The 17,501-nt window shown below is 44.4% G+C and overlaps 1 pseudogene; it reads left to right on the plus strand.

The window, feature by feature from the left end:
* The first annotated feature begins 8,853 nt into the window (after positions 1-8,853).
* On the plus strand, positions 8,854-10,232 carry LOC146866957 (endogenous retrovirus group PABLB member 1 Env polyprotein-like; annotated as a pseudogene).
* Positions 10,233-17,501: the final 7,269 nt, after the last annotated feature.

A 17,501-nucleotide genomic window follows, 5' to 3' on the forward strand; every position in this document is an offset into this window, starting at 1 on the left:
ACATCCCAATTTTTAGGTCTCGCCTGACCCAGTGCATGCGCTGGCATGGCGAGACTTATTGAGGGGGCTCCAAAAAGTGCTCCCAGGCCAGCCTAGAGCTACAGTGCATGTACGCGGGTGCGCGCGCCTCGCTTGACCGCGATTACTTTCCCTTTCGCGGCCGCATGGCCGCTTGGCATAGCCAATAGGTCTAGCTTTTGGGACCTTATGAGTATTTAGTTATGCAACTGTTGCATGGCTAAACACTTATAAGGTCCCAAAGGCGAGACCTATTGGCTATGCCAATGCTTGTTAGTATTTGTTTGGCATTTCACTGCCCAGTTTAATCAACCAACGGATACACATGATTATTTAAGGTTATAATGAGTTATTGACATTAAAATACATTCACAAAGCGGGATATGCTAATAATCACAGAATGTCCTAAATATGACAAAATGTGGAAGCACAAGCCATTTGTCTCCGAGCCATGGAGTTTGTTATCAGCACTTCTCCCTTTTTCCACAACAGCAGTTCAAACATGAATCGCAAAATATCCTAGTTTGCAAATTTTTTCTATATAATTATGGCTCTGCCATATTTGCCTCATAATGCAAGATCTGATGCATGATCTGACCATTTAAACTAATAAATTATTTGTAGCTCAAACGTATATCAAAAGTTAATAAAAAATGTGACATGTGTTCCTGCGGAGTGGATGGCCTATTGCAAAAGTTGACTGGTCACCTTTCTCTCTGCTACATTTGTATGTTACATTGGTACTAATAAGGCAAAATCTTTCCAGAGACGGTTAGTGTGGGTACATATGTCAAAATAATAAAATATCTGAAAATATACTGCATTACGCTGCAGCCTTTTTTTTTTTAATGCAAATTTTAGTAAAACTCTGCGGCATAATTTTGTCCTCCTTTGCTGCATAATTAATTCCAGTGGCCCCACAGCAGGCAGCACATGTTAAAAGTGCTTGTGAATGAAGCAGAGAGATTGTTAAGTTTGCGAACTTAGGGACCTATTAGGATGGCGGGCAGACGAAGTGCCCCCCCCAACTACCTGGGGCCCGCTACGGCCCCCATAGGCAAAGATGGCATGCCTTTCCATGGCGGCAACGCCGCAATGGAAAGGCACATCCCAACCTGCATGCTAATATGGATGGCGGTGTCTTGCAGACACCGCCACCATGTTAGACCCCTTTTCCGCCCGGTCTCCTGTGAGACCGGTGGAAAACCTGCAGACGGTCTCTCCGTCCGCTGGGGTCCCCCCCGCCATCCTGATATGGCGGGGGTAAATGGGAGGCGGGCGGAGGATAATGGCGGGTGGATCGCCACCGCTATATGGGCGGTGGTGATCTGAGGTAATTTAGTTTCGACTCCATTTTGTATTCCGTCGCCATTTTGTGTTGCCCTCACTCAGGCAGCTCGGCGAACGAAGTGTTTCTGCCCTTTGTACTGCTACGTGTCAAATAACCCCCCTTCCTTGTTGTGAAGCCAATTCCAGGAACTAGCCAGACTGACTAATCCTTGTCTAGACTGACTAATCCTTGTCCCAACTATCTGTTGCCATCGGTATTCTTTCTCTGCATTATCTTATTTTGCAAGTCGTCCTTTGAAGCACACAAACACGTCCTGCCATTACTGATTGACCTATAGGTGCCGTCATTGATTGACTTATGAGGTTGGGCAAGAACATGACTCAAGGGGGATGTTCTGGTAACATGGTGCCTTGTTTTGAATGTTTTCCTATTGGCTAATATTTGGTGCATGGGGAGTGTTTTTCTTTGGGTGTATAAGGTTATAAAAGACTGTGAGCCACGAAGTAAAGTGGCATTCTCCTGAGAACCTACCACTGATGTACTTCTAGGATAACTGTGAGTAGCTGCAGCTAATAAATTTGATTTTCTACGCTAACAGAGTATTCCGTGTCTCTGTACAACAAGGCAGGTGAACTCGGAGATTTCAGGCGTGCCCTGCGCCGCCAGGCCCTTAAAGGCCCGGTTCTTCAATTGGTGCCCTCTGTGAGGTGGCTTCAGAGGTAGCGGTCGAGCCCGAGGGTCGTGAGGAGCCCCGCAAGGAAATTCCAGAGGAAGCGCACCACGTGATCGACCCCTGCATGTCGCAAGTGGACCGAAGGTCTTTGCAGCGCGGCTTCTCCTTTCCAACGGCTGCTTGTGACTGCTGCCCTGACTGCCGCCCTGCCTTGGCCCCCCTTTGGTGATGACTGGTATTGCGAGACGTTAGACGGACCTCTGTTGGCGTGAGATAACATTTGGTTAAGTAATAGTGGGTAGCTCCCACTTCTTTGTTTTTGATTTTTTGATTCGGCTCTTGCAAAAGCCGAAGCCGAGGGGTGAGTACATTTGTGCTGTGTTGGTTGATTAACCTCTTGATGTTTGTAAAGAGGCCAGTGAAATAACGATGCCTGGTTTCAGTAAGTTTAGAAGGTGGTGTTGTTGTTGTTGTAATAGGGATTCCCGACTGGAGGACTCTTGTCCAATTCCTCCGGCTGGAACTCCCACCTATGAGCTCTATTCTAAACATGGTGTGGGCCCCATCACCTTTAATGAAGTGTGGGTCTGTTATACGAGAAAAGATGGCATTTTGCAGTGGCCAAAAAATGGTAGTTTTGAGCCTGATATATTAGATAATTTGGAAGCTACATTGTTTAAAAGAAAAGCCCGGCCGGCTATGTTTGACTCTTTTCGCCTTTGGCGCAAGGAAGCCAAACAGAAAGAAATAAAACAAGCAAAAAGAGATAGGAAGAAAAAGGGCATGACTGTTATACAGGCTGCCCAGCAGTTTAAAGATAATGAGAATGATTATACAATTGAGGTTTTAGATAGACAACATCATATGGCAGTAGATAAGTGTTATCCGGTGTTGCCCATTTCCCCTTCAGACAAGGATGTTGACCCTGAAAAGGATCCTTTAATGTCCCACCTGTTGAAATTACCCCCTCCCTATGCACAGGGTGCCAATGCACCCCTACTATTGCCACCCGCTCAACTACCTGTTGTTCCCCAACAGGTCCTTGCACCTCAACCACAGCCCCTTCTGGTAATGCCAATCCCGCCACCTCCTTTGCCTCAGACTCCTTTGCCTTCAACCCCCTTTATACCTGTCACCCCCTCTTCTGCCCCCTCTTCTGCCCCGCCTAATACCTTGTCCCCTGTCCTTATGTCGAATTCCCCCTCAGTTCGTAAGCGGCTGGTTGACACTGTTTCTGGCCTTTTGTCCCCTTTCTTTGGGTCATTAAACATGACTCCTGTTCTTCCTCGTAGGCATACCCGTAGTTAGCTCCCAGGTCCCCAAGAACGTGATGCGTTAGACCTCCTCGCCCGTAACTGGATCATGAATGACCCCCAGTATGGTATGCAAGATATCATGGACACTTTTCAGCAGTGGGATGCGCCCACACAAAGACATGTTTTTGATACCATGTGTGTCATTCTTGGTCAAGAGTGGGAGGATATGGGTTTAGGATCAGCCCCCCAGGGTCTGCTAGATGTTCAGGCTGACTTTAACAAAGGGATAATTGTGGGTGCTGAGGTTGAGGATGCTGTAAGGACACTTGTCACCTTTAGAACAATGTTCACTTACCCGTCTCTGCCTGAACTAGATCCTTCTGTTAAAAGGAAACTAAAACACTATCCTATGAGAGAAGTTCCTCCGGTGTGGAGAGAAGCGGTTGCACCCCAGGGCGCTAATCCTGGTATACCCGCTCACTTTCAACGTGTATGGGTACATGTTCCTTGGAAAAGATCTGAGGTTCTGACCCTTAAACAATCCTTACCAGACCCCCGTAAAAATCCTGCTGGTTATTACAAAGAACTGTCCCAGACTGTTGATGCATGCATTATGAATTTAGCCGATATAGACATGCTGATGGGAAATGTGGTCCCACAACCATTGTGGGCTAGGATTCGGAAAGAGGACCATGCCCAAGAATTGGGGGGTGATTGGGCTGCTATAATTGCCGCAGATAGACTCCAAGTGGGTGGTGCTAAACCTGATGCCTTAATTGCAGACCTTCCCGCTAGGATTATTACCTTGATGAAAACTATGATGCCCGCTCTGCGAGTTAATTGGGATAAGTTAGCTGCCTGTTAGCAAAAGAAAGATGAAAGCGTTTCCTACTTTTTTACTCGATTTGAGGAGACGTTTCTTGATCACAGTGGTCAGGATATGAGCACGGAAGGTGGCCAACGATTATTTGTAGATAAATTTGTGTTTAATTTGCTCCCTGAACTTTCCAATAAACTGAAGGATTCCGAAAGTGCGTGGGCCGTTTCCTCTTCTGCCCAGATATTGGGTACTGCTCAGTATTATGAAAATAGGGATAAAGAGGAAAAGGACAAACTTGATAAAAAGACTAAGGAATTAAAAACGAAAGTTCTTTTGCAACAGGCTTATCCCCCTCGCCCTGCTCAGCGTCAGTTCCAGCCGCTTCCCCAATTCCAGAAGCTGTTGCAAAAACCTGAGCCCTTTGTTCCCCGGCCCTCACTGGGTCCAAATCAATGCGCTTATTGTAAGGAGGAAGGTCACTTCAAAAATAGTTGCCCAGTTTTGTTGCAGCGTGCTGGTGGCATGCCTGGGCCGCGAGGCCGAGGTGGCTACCAGTCAACACCCAGGGGTAGGGAGGGAGGCACATCATCTCAAGACCAGCGTTCCTTTTCCCCTCAAAACTCCATGAATTATTTTGATCAGCATAATGCTAAGTCTGCCCATTATTACAATGATGATTATTATACCGAGGATGAGAGTCAGGGTTTTCATACTAGCTAGGACAGCCATAGACAAAGTGAGGGAGTCATATCAGTTCCAGTGGACCAAAATGGGCCTTATCTTAAAGTCGTTGCACTAGGTGTTTCAGAGCCATTTCTATTGGACATTGGTGCAACGAAGAGTTCTATCATCCACTCTAAACTCCCTGGGGCACCTTTGTCTGGCTTAACAAATGTTTCTGTAGGATTTTCTGGCGCCCCAGTTCATAACCCAGTTTCTTGTCCTCTGCCCATCTGAATAGGTCCTTATGATTTGGAGGCTCCGCTTATTTTGACAACTGGTTGTGGTGAAAATTTGTTAGGTTTGGACTTGTTAAAAAGACTGTATGCGACATTGCATTGTTCCCCTTCTGGTGTACACCTCACTTTAGGTAAGAAATTGATTTCCCCGGCGTATTTGTCTAAAGACCAACTCCCCCCTGAATTGCGCTCCCTTCCTGCAACCCTCTGGCCTACAGGTCCCAATGATGTTGGTCTTCTGCGGAATCCGTCCTATATCGTCACCCTCAAATCCAATGTTAAGTTACCCCGCATTCCACAGTACAAGATTTCCAGTGATGGTGAAAAAGCTCTATTGGCTATTACTTATGATTTGGTTCAGAAAGGTGTGATTGAAGAGACAAGGGGAAATGTATGCAATAGTCCTGTTTTACCTGTTCTTAAACGCACTGACTCTTCCCAGCCACCCGTTTATCGTTTTGTGATTGACCTCCGGCACGTCAACAAGATTGTTGTATCCCAATTTCCTGTCGTCCCAGATATCACTGCCCTATTGAGAATGATACCTGCTTCGGCTGCTTGGTTTTCTGTTATCGACCTTAAGAATGCTTTCTTCAGCATTCCTATTGCTGGGGAAAGTAGGGATATTTTTGGCTTCTCTTTAGGAGGCCGAAGTTTCCGGTTCAAGCGTGCTCCTCGAGGCTATTGCGAGAGTCCCTCCATTTACAGTCAAGCTTTAAAAACACAGCTTGATGCTTTCTCTTTGCCCCCAGGTGCCACCCTTATTCAATACGTAGATGACCTGTTGGTTGCTGCTGATTCTGAGGACACTTGTAAACAGGTTACTATTTCACTGTTACGTCACTTGTCTGACCTTCATCACAAGGTTTCACCCTCTAAATTGCAATATTGTCGCCAAGAGGTTACCTATCTAGGTCATCTCTTGTCGAACGAGGGACGGCGATTGACCCCAGAACGTATCCAAGCAATTGCTCAAATGTCTGTACCATGTACACAAAGGGAGGTGCGTGCATTTTTGGGCATTACCTCTTATTGTAGACAGTGGATTCCAAATTTTTCTTTGCTAGCGAAACCTCTGTTGGCACTGACTCTCAAAGATACACCCCAACCTCTCCCTTGGACTGAGGAATGTCAGAAAAGTTTTACTGATTTACGTAATTCATTGTGCTCTGCTCCTGTGTTAGGTACTCCTGATTACAGTAAGCCTTTCACACTCTACGTTCATGAGAGAGAAGGTTGCGCATTGTCAGTTTTAACGCAACCATTTGGAGACAAGCAGCACCCATGTGCCTATTTTTCGGCCACAGTAGACCCAGTGGCCAAGGCGTTACCCAGTTGTCTGAAAGCCACAGCAGCAGCAGCAGTTTCCATTCGCCAGCCTGCTGGATTGGTACTGGATAATTCTCTTATTGTCATGGTGCCGCATGCAGTAGATACTCTCCTAAATAGAACAAAGACTCAGCACCTTACGAGCGCCCGCTTGTCAGGGTACGAGCTGACGCTCTTGGCCAGTCATGTACATATTAAACGATGCAATACCCTAAACCCAGCCACACTGTTACCGATCCCAGTAGAAACAGGTACTCAGGAGCAGCATGATTGTTTCCTCCGCACAGAGGAGGAGACAAAAGGTAGAGTGGATCTAAAGGACACTCCACTCCTGGACCCGGATGGGATCCTATGGGTGGATGGTTCTTGTTTCAAGCTCCCCAATGGTGAGACGACTTCGGCCTATGCAGTCACTACTTTGTACACAATTGTGGAAACAGCACGCATTAGGCACAATTCAGCCCAGGCAGCTGAATTGATAGCTCTGACTAGAGCTTGTGTGTTGGCTGAAGGAAAGAGAGTGAATGTGTTCACTGATAGCCAGTATGCGTTTGGAGTGGCCCACAGTTTTGGTCGCCTGTGGAGGGAAAGAGGATTTCTCACCTCCCACGGCACTAAGATACAGCATGGTCAGTTGATAAATGACCTTCTCGAATCACTCACCTTGCCCACTCAGATAGCAATTGTCAAATGTAGTGCGCATAAGAAAATCACTGATGATGTGGGTCGAGGAAATGCTTTTTCAGACCAGACAGCGAAAGAGACAGCCAGAGACGTCACAAGCCGCATGTATGTTGCGGGCCCTGCTAGATGGGTCAGACAAGGAGGGATGTGTGAGGACACAATAGAAAGTGTAAAAATGATCCAGGTAGAGGCTACAGAGAAGGAACTGAGTAAGTGGAGAGAGGGTACAGGAATGTTGGACGCGACAGGGTGTTGGACAGAATTGTCGGAACATCAGCGCTGGCTGTTACCAGACGCCTATGTACTTCCAGTAGTTACCATGGCACTTGGTCCAGCCCACATTAGTGTTAAAGGGATATGCAAACTTCTGGCCCCTGTATGGCAGAATGTGGGGATCCCTAAATGCGCAGATAATCTGGTTAAGCACTGTATTGTTTGCTTGATGCACAATCCAGGAAAGGGAACACCAACCCCAGCAGGCCATTTTGCCCCTCCAACGTACCCTTTTGAGGTGTTGCAAATAGATTACATTCACATGGAGGGATGTAATAATCTGAAGTATGTCCTTGTGGTGGTGTGTGCCATTTCTAGATGGATAGAGGCCTACCCCCTAAAGGATAATACTGCTCTGTCTACAGCTAAAGTCCTTTTGAAGGAGTTTTTCCCGAGGTTCGGCTTGCCTCGAATTGTCTGGAGTGACAATGGAAGTGAATTTGTGGGTCAGATAATGCAGAAAGTGTGTGCAGGTCTTGGTATCAGACAGAAATATCATGCGGCAAACCACCCTCAGTCAGCAGGTTTGGTGGAATGCTTGCCTGGCCCGATGCTTTACCCTTGGCTCTTTTGTCTACTCGAACAACTGTTCATTCCCGTATGGGACTCAGTCCTTACGAGGTTGTGTTTGGACGCCCAGCAAATGTCTGGGGAGTCCCAAGGCCAAAGAAGTATTCCGAGATAGAGCATCCAATATTGATTGATTATTTGCATGTCCTCACCACTAAATTGCGTGTCCTTCATCAACAGGTACAAGACGCTTTGCCTCAGGCTTCTACTGATCCTGGTCATACCATACAACCTGGCGATTGGGTGTGTGTGAAGAATTTTCAAAGATCGAAGAACTTGGAACCTCGCTGGAAAGAGCCTCGTCAAGTATTATTGACAACACGCACAGCTGTGAAGGTGGTCGGAAAGAAAAATTGGATCCACGGTGTGCATTGTAAGAAGGTACCCTTGCCTTTGCCTTATGACCAGTGGGTTCGTGAAGGTATTGGCGATTTTGAAGGTGAAAGGGTCCCCCGATTCGTACCTTTTAGCAATGCACACGTAGATTTGACTCGATCTGAGAAAGAGGATGATGACGTTCTGCAGGACGCTGTACCACCAGATCTCAGGTTAAATACGACTAATCCAGAGACACTTTTTCAGGACCAGACTGTGCCGAATAAAACAAGATACAATTTGAGGCCTAGAGTGGCTAGAGACAGTTGAGAATTTTTCTTTTGATTACGCTTTTCAGTGATACTGACCATCCAATTAGGTTGCAGGGTCATGGTAAGAGTCTTAGTTTGTGACCTGAGTAGTGGCAATAGGCCTGCCGGACTTGCAGTGTCATAGGACGGCTGATAATCACAGCTGAGTGAAGAAGGAAGACTGCCACGAGCAAAATTTAGAGGATGGATTCTATTATATTAAGGAAAAATGATAAGAAGGATAAAATGAAGAAGAAATATTGCAAATTATTATTTAATAGATGTGGTATAACGTTGTGTATTTTAATCTTTTTATGTACTATATTAGCTTGTGTGGGTTGGGTTACTTATATTATGCAGCAGACACCTACACCTACCTCCCATCCCGTGTCTTTTCACACCACTGCCTCCCCGCACCAGTTACATACACTACCAGAACATGAGCAAAGTAGGAGAATGGAATATTTCAATAATTCATTCATTCAATTGTTGCACCAGCATCAATTGGTGGTCAATACCACCGATTGTTGGGTTTTTGGACTCTTGCCCCATACTACGGATAAAGGGATGCCATATTTAGTTTTCCCTTTTTCCCTGGAGGGGTCTGCTTGGGCTTATGTGTCTATGTTCTCTAATGCTTACGAGAACCAACCCCGGCACCCTGTTGGTCCATATGGGGGTGGGGTTGACGTTAGTCATGACCCTCTGGTAAAGGGAATATTGGCTATGAGCAAATATTACAGGAAAATTAATAAGTTCCCCCGCGACGAACGACGGGCATACATTGGCTGGAACGTGACCCGTTACGTTACTAGCCTTACAGATAGGGCCAGACGAAAGAGATCCCCGCCCATCTGGACTGTACCCCACGAGGCCACCTGTGTCTCCAAGGAAATGGTCAGAATGCTAAGGCTCAATTGGGAACGAGCTCTTGTGCACATACATATACCTATGCATCTAAGACTTCTCCACCGTTAGTGCCATCTCAGGGAACGTATTTCGTTTGCCATGACAGGGCCTATACATGGTTACCAACTAATTTCTCAGGATCATGTTACGTGGCTTTTCTCCTTCCTCCGACATATACCGCCCCTTCGGGACATCACAGAAATAGGTACAGTAGGGGCGTCATTAATTCAGAAGATACAGCAGGACAAGAGGGAGGCGACTTTTTCAAAGGATTCCTCCCATTTTGGGGCCCTATGGCCAATAGCAGAAACATAAGGCACCTCACTCGAGTTGTTGAGGCAACGATAGATGAAACTGTAGGGGCACTGAGTAACCTCACAGCCGAGCTTCAGGCGGACCGACTTATGACATTACAGAACAGGATGGTTTTAGACATCATTCTTGCAGACCGTGGTGGAGTATGTAAATTGATTGGATCCAGCTGTTGCATTTACATACCTGACAACGCCCCTACAGTATACCAGGCCATCTCTAAATTGCATCTGATCGCTGAGTCCATTCACCAGGATGAAGGAGATTGGTCTTTGACAGAATGGTTTTGGGGATTACTGTCCACATGGGGATGGAAAGTATTGACTTTCATTGGAATGATTTTGGCCATTATCTTCTTGTGTTGCCTCTGTCTACAATGTGGTCCTGCTATCTGCGGCCTTTGTGCCACCATGTGTGTTCCAAGGCCTGTCTCACAGAAAGCCGAAAATATGAAAATGATGTTACAGCAACAGCTTGACGACCTCATGGCTATTGACATTGACTCAGATTAACATGAGTCTATGTGTTTTGCCTCCGTAATGGCAAAAGGAGGGTCTGAGGTAATTTAGTTTCGACTCCATTTTGTATTCCGTCGCCATTTTGTGTTGCCCTCACTCAGGCAGCTCGGCGAACGAAGTGTTTCTGCCCTTTGTACTGCTACATGTCAAATAACCCCCCTTCCTTGTTGTGAAGCCAATTCCAGGAACTAGCCAGACTGACTAATCCTTGTCTAGACTGACTAATCCTTGTCCCAACTATCTGTTGGCCATCGGTATTCTTTCTATGCATTATCTTATTTTGCAAGTCGTCCTTTGAAGCACACAAACACGTCCTGCCATTACTGATTGACCTATAGGTGCCGTCATTGATTGACTTATGGGGCTGGGCAAGAACACGACTCAAGGGGGATGTTCTGGTTACATGGTGCCTTGTTTTGAATGTTTTCCTATTGGCTAATATTTGGTGCATGGGGAGTGTTTTTCTTTGGGTGTATAAGGTTATAAAAGACTGTGAGCCACGGAGTAAAGTGGCAGTCTCCTGAGAACCTACCACTGATGTACTTCTAGGATAACTGTGCGTAGCTGCAGCTAATAAATTTGGTTTTCTACGCTAACAGAGTATTCCGTGTCTCTGTACAACAAGGCAGGTGAACTCGGAGATTTCAGGCGTGCCCTGCGCTGCCAGGCCCTTAAAGGCCCAGTTCTTCAGATCCGCCCGCCATCATAATAGACCCCTTAGTTTGGTGTGAGTGCAACTCCTGCATTGCCAATCCCTGGTGAGTTGCAGCTTCTACTGCTGAAACAAGGCCAATAGAGGGACCTATGGGTGAGGCAGACTGGCCACAAGGGCAGGGCCAGCGTTAGCACTGGTGGTGCCCTGTGCATTAATGTTTGTTGGTGCCCCCCAATGACCACCTCCGCCACGGATTACCTCACTACCACCCTTTAACAGTGCCCCTCAAGTCTCCATAACCCCACTCTCAGTTGCATTTAATTTGATTTACAGCTCCACTCATACCATTGTAGGGTGTCAGAGCACTTTACATCACACACATTACACAGAGACAATCAATATGTGTGTAAATCACTGTATAGAAAATGTTACATAAGACTAAGGATTACAAGGTGTAGGAGTCACATGACAACCATACTAGTAGGCTGTATAGTTCAATAGTGATTGGTCTGGAGAAACACAAACTCATAATTTAAAACGTAATACCATGATTGGGGGTTCTCTTTATTATTCACAATTGATTTCTATCCAAAAGAATACTCTGTGCAACATTAGGATAATCTAAGACTGGGGGGAAAAAACATAACACTCTAATTCATACCTTGCAGTTTGTATGCAGCTCTTAGATGACAGTTAATGTCTCACTGTTCTATGTTAGGATTTTAACTAAATTGCTTGAGGCCAGAAAGGAGGCAGAAAGCACTTTTAAAACCATAATATACTTGAAAAAATGATGCCTCCACCCAAAGTCAGCACCCGGTGCGTTCACACTGGTTGCACTGCCCTAGAGCTGGCCCTTCTCAAGGGTCTTGTGACCTCAGTGACAGGGTCACTGTTGTTCTAGGGTGTGCTGCTTCATAGGTCTACCTGCAAGACTGGAGGTGAACTTCAGTATGGATAGTGGTGGACAAGCCTTGAAGGTTAACTTAAACTTGTCATGCTAGGGTCCACCTGCTGGTGCTAAGACACCAGGGCTTCTAAGGTCTTGCGTAGCCTTCTAAGGTCTAGCATGGGAATGTGCTCCCTCAGGAGAATGGTCTGGTGGACTGGTCATGAAGGCTGAACCTAGTTCCCCGGTTCCAAATTCAGCAGCTCTGGCCATAGTGCCACATCCTCTCCCCCACTGAACACCATTCTGCCCCACTGAGAAAAAGTCACACTGCCTTCAACTGCACCCAATTGCTGCTGGCTATAAACACCTGGATGCAGCTCAATTTAAATTACGCACTAGACAAGAGCAATATGCAGCCTACAAAAAAAAGTTAACACTAATAGGGAATGCAAAATTTAGCAAACCATGTGAAATGTAATCAGGAACATGGTTACATTAACGCTTTTACACTCACTATTCAGAAATCAGTGAGTGCTTTTGAATGAAATGTTAAGGAAGGACATGAATACAGGGCCCTGTCCATTGCTTATATCCTTACAAAACATAAGCAGTATGGTAAAAAAGATCACATCCCTGAAAGCAGAGCCGCAGTACACATTTTGTTTCCCAATCCATGCATTGCAGTACCTCCAGGATTGGTGCACTAGTTCCAAGCCCCGGGAAAACAAAAGCAAGAAAACAAAAATAGCGCTTTACTGGCAAACTGTAAAAGTGGCGCTAATGTGTTTGGGTGTGAATAAAATCAGTCTGGCTAGTTTGCTACCACTCTGTCTTACTTTGTTTATTTTTCATATTTTTAACCTTTTCTTCCCGATGCCTACTTTGGAATTCAAATTTCAGAAGTATACAACACTTCCAGCAAAAGTGTGTTCCTTTTTTAGATCCATTTCACAGGGGAGCAAATAAAAGAAAGGAGAGGAAACAGAGTGAGAGCCCTGATGTAGATGGTTGTATAAACAACACTGGAGCCTCTTCACCATAAACAGGATATTTATTACTGGAGCAGAGACGAAGCGTACACCACACCAGCTGACCAGACACCAACTGACCACTTCAGAATACAGCTTGGATTAGACACAAGCACTTAGAACCCAACAAGTGTTCCAAAGAAAGAATGGGGAACGGACATAAAGGAAGGGCTAATACATGAAAGGAAGATCAGTAAGTACATTAATACATAACAGGAAGATCGGTAAGTACATTAAAGATATTAAGTGTTTACAACACATCTTCTTCCCTAAAAATTAAAACAATTAAAACTACCATAGAGAAAGTACACATCAGAAACATTAACAAAAGTAATCATTCAGATAGACAGGAAGTCTGCGAGATCTCACACCTCTAGTACCCTCAGATTGATGAGAAACATTATTATGAGGAACTTGACTCTGCACATCATTAGGGTTAAAGGCATCACCACCCCCTTCCTCCCTACAACGAATTACATCAGAAGAAGAGGTAGAAAACTCTGGGGTAGATAGCAAGTAACCACTACTGGATTGAGCAGGTTTTACTGGCTTAGTGATGTCACTGGAAGATGTGGACTTGCAATAAAGTGCTACCCTGCGACGATTCCACTTCTCACCATTGTCAAGTACAACATAGTGTGGAAAAATTTCCTTAACCACATGTGGACCTCTAAATTTGGAAAGACCTTTGGTCACTCTACCTGGTTTAACTTTAACCAAGTCACCTACAGAAATTGTTTTAGAGGTATAGCCACTAGACTCAGAATGATTACCTTCAACAAGACAATTTTTGATCCAGGAGGGCGCAAGCTTAGTGCCAGGACGTCTGCCACGCATGAGCTCAAAAGGAGACCTACAATCTTCTGTATGAACAGTGGTTCGGTAGGCCCACACCATATCTTTGACTATCTCATTGGCAAACCCACCCGAAGCACAAGTCATTTGAATAATTCCTTTAACCACTCTGTTAGCCCTCTCACACACACCATTAGCTTGTGGGTTATAGAGAGAAGTGCGGTGGTGAGTCACTTCACAACCAGATAAAAATGAACGCATTTTCTGAGAAGTAAGCTGAGTGCCATTATCCGTGATTAGTACTAAAGGATAACCCTCATTAAGGAATATACTTTTAAGGAACTGTATAGTGCAATCAGTGGTTATGTCTTTAACAAATCCCACTGCAAGCCATTTAGAATAAACAACAACAATAACTATGGCGAAACGTTGACTGAACAGTAGTTCATCCATCGGACCAATGAAATCAAGACATACACTATGCCATGGTAAATCTGGAGTAATAATGTGGCTCAGCATTGAACTAGAGCCAACTTTGAGTCTCTTTTCACTATCTCTACAAACAGGGCAATTTTCTACCCAGGATGCTACTTGAGTATCCATGGCTGGCCACCAGAAGTCTGCCTTGAGTCTACGTTGTGTGAGTGTTTGCCCTAAATGACCTTCATGAGCCAGTTGCAAACGTTTTTGTCTTAAGTTGCATGGTGGAATATACCTGTCGCCCCTCATTAGAATACTATCACCACAGGTTGATAATTCATCCAATACTTTAAGAAACGGTCGCACTGGGGGCTGAACACAGCTTTCCCGCCTGGCTCCTAACTTTACCAGCTCAATCAACTTAGTAAGAACTATATCTTTTTCCATTGCGGCAAGCCATTAATCTTTGGTAAAACTACCCTCACTTAGAGCTACCACATCATGAATAATAGCCACAGCCCCATCAGTATGCACATCAGAAAACTTGTTTTATGTGTTCTCCATTTTGATAGGGAGTCTTGAGAGGCAATCAGCCTGTATATTACACCAACCTTGAATATAAGAAATGTCGTACTGATATTCTTGGAGTCTGGAAGCTAATCTTGCCAATCTTGGTGAGCCTTTCCCAGCCCCACCTGGCGACAAAACTTTTAACAAGGGTTTGTGGTCAGTTTTGAGTTGGAATTTTGTACCTCACAAATATGTCCTAAAATATTGTACTCCCCAGGCAGCAGCTAATGCCTCTTTCTCTATTACTGAATAGTTTTGCTCAGGAGAAGAGAGGGTGCGTGACGCAAAGGCAATGGTCTTCTCTCCTTCATGACATATCTGTAAAAGAATTGCCCCTAAGCCTGTGGCACTAGCATCCACAATCAATACAGAAATACGCCTGATATCAAAGGGAGTCAAAACCTTAGCCTCACACAATTCTTTTTTTATCGAATTAAAGTATTCATCGTGGTTAACATTCCAACAAAATGTTACTCCTTTTTTTTAGCAGCAATCTCAATGTCAATGTTTTGTCTGAGAAGTTCTTCACGAATTTAGAATAAAACTCTATAAGCCCCATGAATGACCGAAGTTGTTCTTTGTCTGTGGGACATGGAGCCAGGTTTATGGCCTCTAAGAGATTTTTCTTTGGTTTGACTCCCTGAGCTGAAATCGCATAGCCCAAATACTCTATGTGTTGAACAAGGAAACAGCATTTCTCTTTGCGTAGAGTCAAACCAGCATCATCTATTCTTTGCAACATGTTTTTGAGCACCAAATTGTGTTCTGAGATAGTATCACCAAACACAAGTATATCATCTTGAAAGAACACGGCTTTCTTTATTCCTTTAAAAATCTCTGTGACCATGCGTTGAAAGACACTAGCAGCAGAGATTAAACCAAAAGGGAGTCTTGTGAACTGAAATGTACCCTCTGTGGTTATGAACGCTGTTAAATGTTTTGAATCTCTTCAAATCTAATTTCGTGAAGACTTCGCCCCTTGTAGAGTGGAGACCAACTCTCCTATGTTGGGAAGGGGAAAAGTGTCTGCCACCACATATTTATTTAAAGATCTTAAGTCCACACACAACCTAATTTTGCCATCCGCCTTCTGCGTGATGACGACCGGAGACACCCATGAAGAGGCCTCAACAGGTTCAATGACACCACCCTGTAACATTTCATTAATTACTTTTTTAACCTCATCTTTGACTGATAGTGGAATTCTTCTTACTTTGTGTTGTACCGGGATGGTGCCATTCTTTATAACAATCTTGTGAACATAGCCCTTTAATTCTCCTAATTCATCTCTAAACACATCTCTTGCACCATACAGTATGTCGCTAAGAGTGTGGTCATCTACTACCATTACTTGGTTGGGTGCTCTCGGATTTACTATTATATGTAAATCGTATTGATGGATCCAACCAAGAATTGGTGGTCCATCTACGGCAACCTATACCTTCCCTTTAATTGACCTGTCTTTAAAATGAATGTCTGCATCAAAGTACCCCAACAATTCTATACTCTCACCTTGGTACCCAGTTGGAGAGATATCACTCTCCTTCAAGACAGTATCACGCCACTCATCCCTGAATAGGGACTCAGGAATGATAGTGTGTCTTGAACCTGTGTCAACCATCAGAGTTACTGTGCGACTATTGACCAGAAACTCTGCTTTGGGTCTTTTTTTCCCTTTTTTCATTGCAATTGTTGATGTCAGAATCATCCACACTCAACATTTTGTCTTTTTCACGTTTCACTACTATGGGTTATCTTCAATAACAGCCACATTCGTATTACCTTTACTCCGGCACATTCTTGAGAAATGGCCCAACCTCCCACACTTGAGGCACTCCTTGTTGTTCGCAAAACAACATTTTGCATCTGAACTATGGCTATTACTACCACATCTGGAACAAAATCTAGTGTTGGGATATTTTACAAAAGTACTTTTCTTTAAGGGATTTTTCCCTTTAGACGTAACTATACCAACCGTTTCTTCATTTCCTCTCTCACACTCATTCTTAGGCTTCTCTGCCACAACTGAAACCGAAACTTGTTGTGAACTATATTTTTCTAACTCTTTCATGCATTTTTCTGATTTTTCCACTACTTTCGCTAAATCTATAGCTAATTTCAACGACGGATTCTTGGCTGCCCACAATCTCTCCTGAATGTTTTTATTGTTGCACTGTACTATGAGCTGATCACGTATCAGCTCGTCACTCATGGCTCCAAAATTACATTTGACAGATAATTCTCTAAGGCGTGCTACAAAATCATCAATCGATTCTTCAGAACGTTGTTTATGAGTGTAGAACGTATATATGTTCATGACGAGATTCTCTTCCTTGCCAAATCTCACTTCCAGTCTTGTTATGGTCTCCTTATACTCATTTGGAATTGGCTGTCCGCTTGCTTGCAACGCTTGGCGAAGATACGGAAATTCGCGTTGACCCTCCTTACCTAAAGCGCTTAGTAATAACGCTTTTTTGCGTTTAGCAGAAAACTCTTGTCCATCCAAAGCGTCTAAATAGTTCTCAAACATGTGTATCCAGTCTTCCCATGAAATTGATGGTGTGCCAGGTTCACTGAGAAATTGAGGAGGTAATGACACAGAGACTTGTTGATTCGATTGTTGAGACATGGTGTTGTTTAGCAACCAAGACAAAATATTCCGGAACGCGTGGCAAGAAAGCTTGTATGTCAATTATTGTTGGAAATAGTATTTGTTTCTATGTTATAATAACACACCTTTACCAACAATATGACCTACAAAAACAAATTATTATTATTTTTTATTTTATTTTAGTTAACACTTCTTTTCCTTTCCTTTACTTCTTTTCCCCGATTGGTGAGTGTATCACCGTGTGAGGATAACCCTCGTGGATGTAGCACCTGCAGAAGAGACAGTTTACTGT

This window comes from Triturus cristatus, chromosome 1_2, assembly GCF_964204655.1.
Source record: "Triturus cristatus chromosome 1_2, aTriCri1.1, whole genome shotgun sequence".
Classification (NCBI taxonomy): Eukaryota; Metazoa; Chordata; class Amphibia; order Caudata; family Salamandridae; genus Triturus; species Triturus cristatus.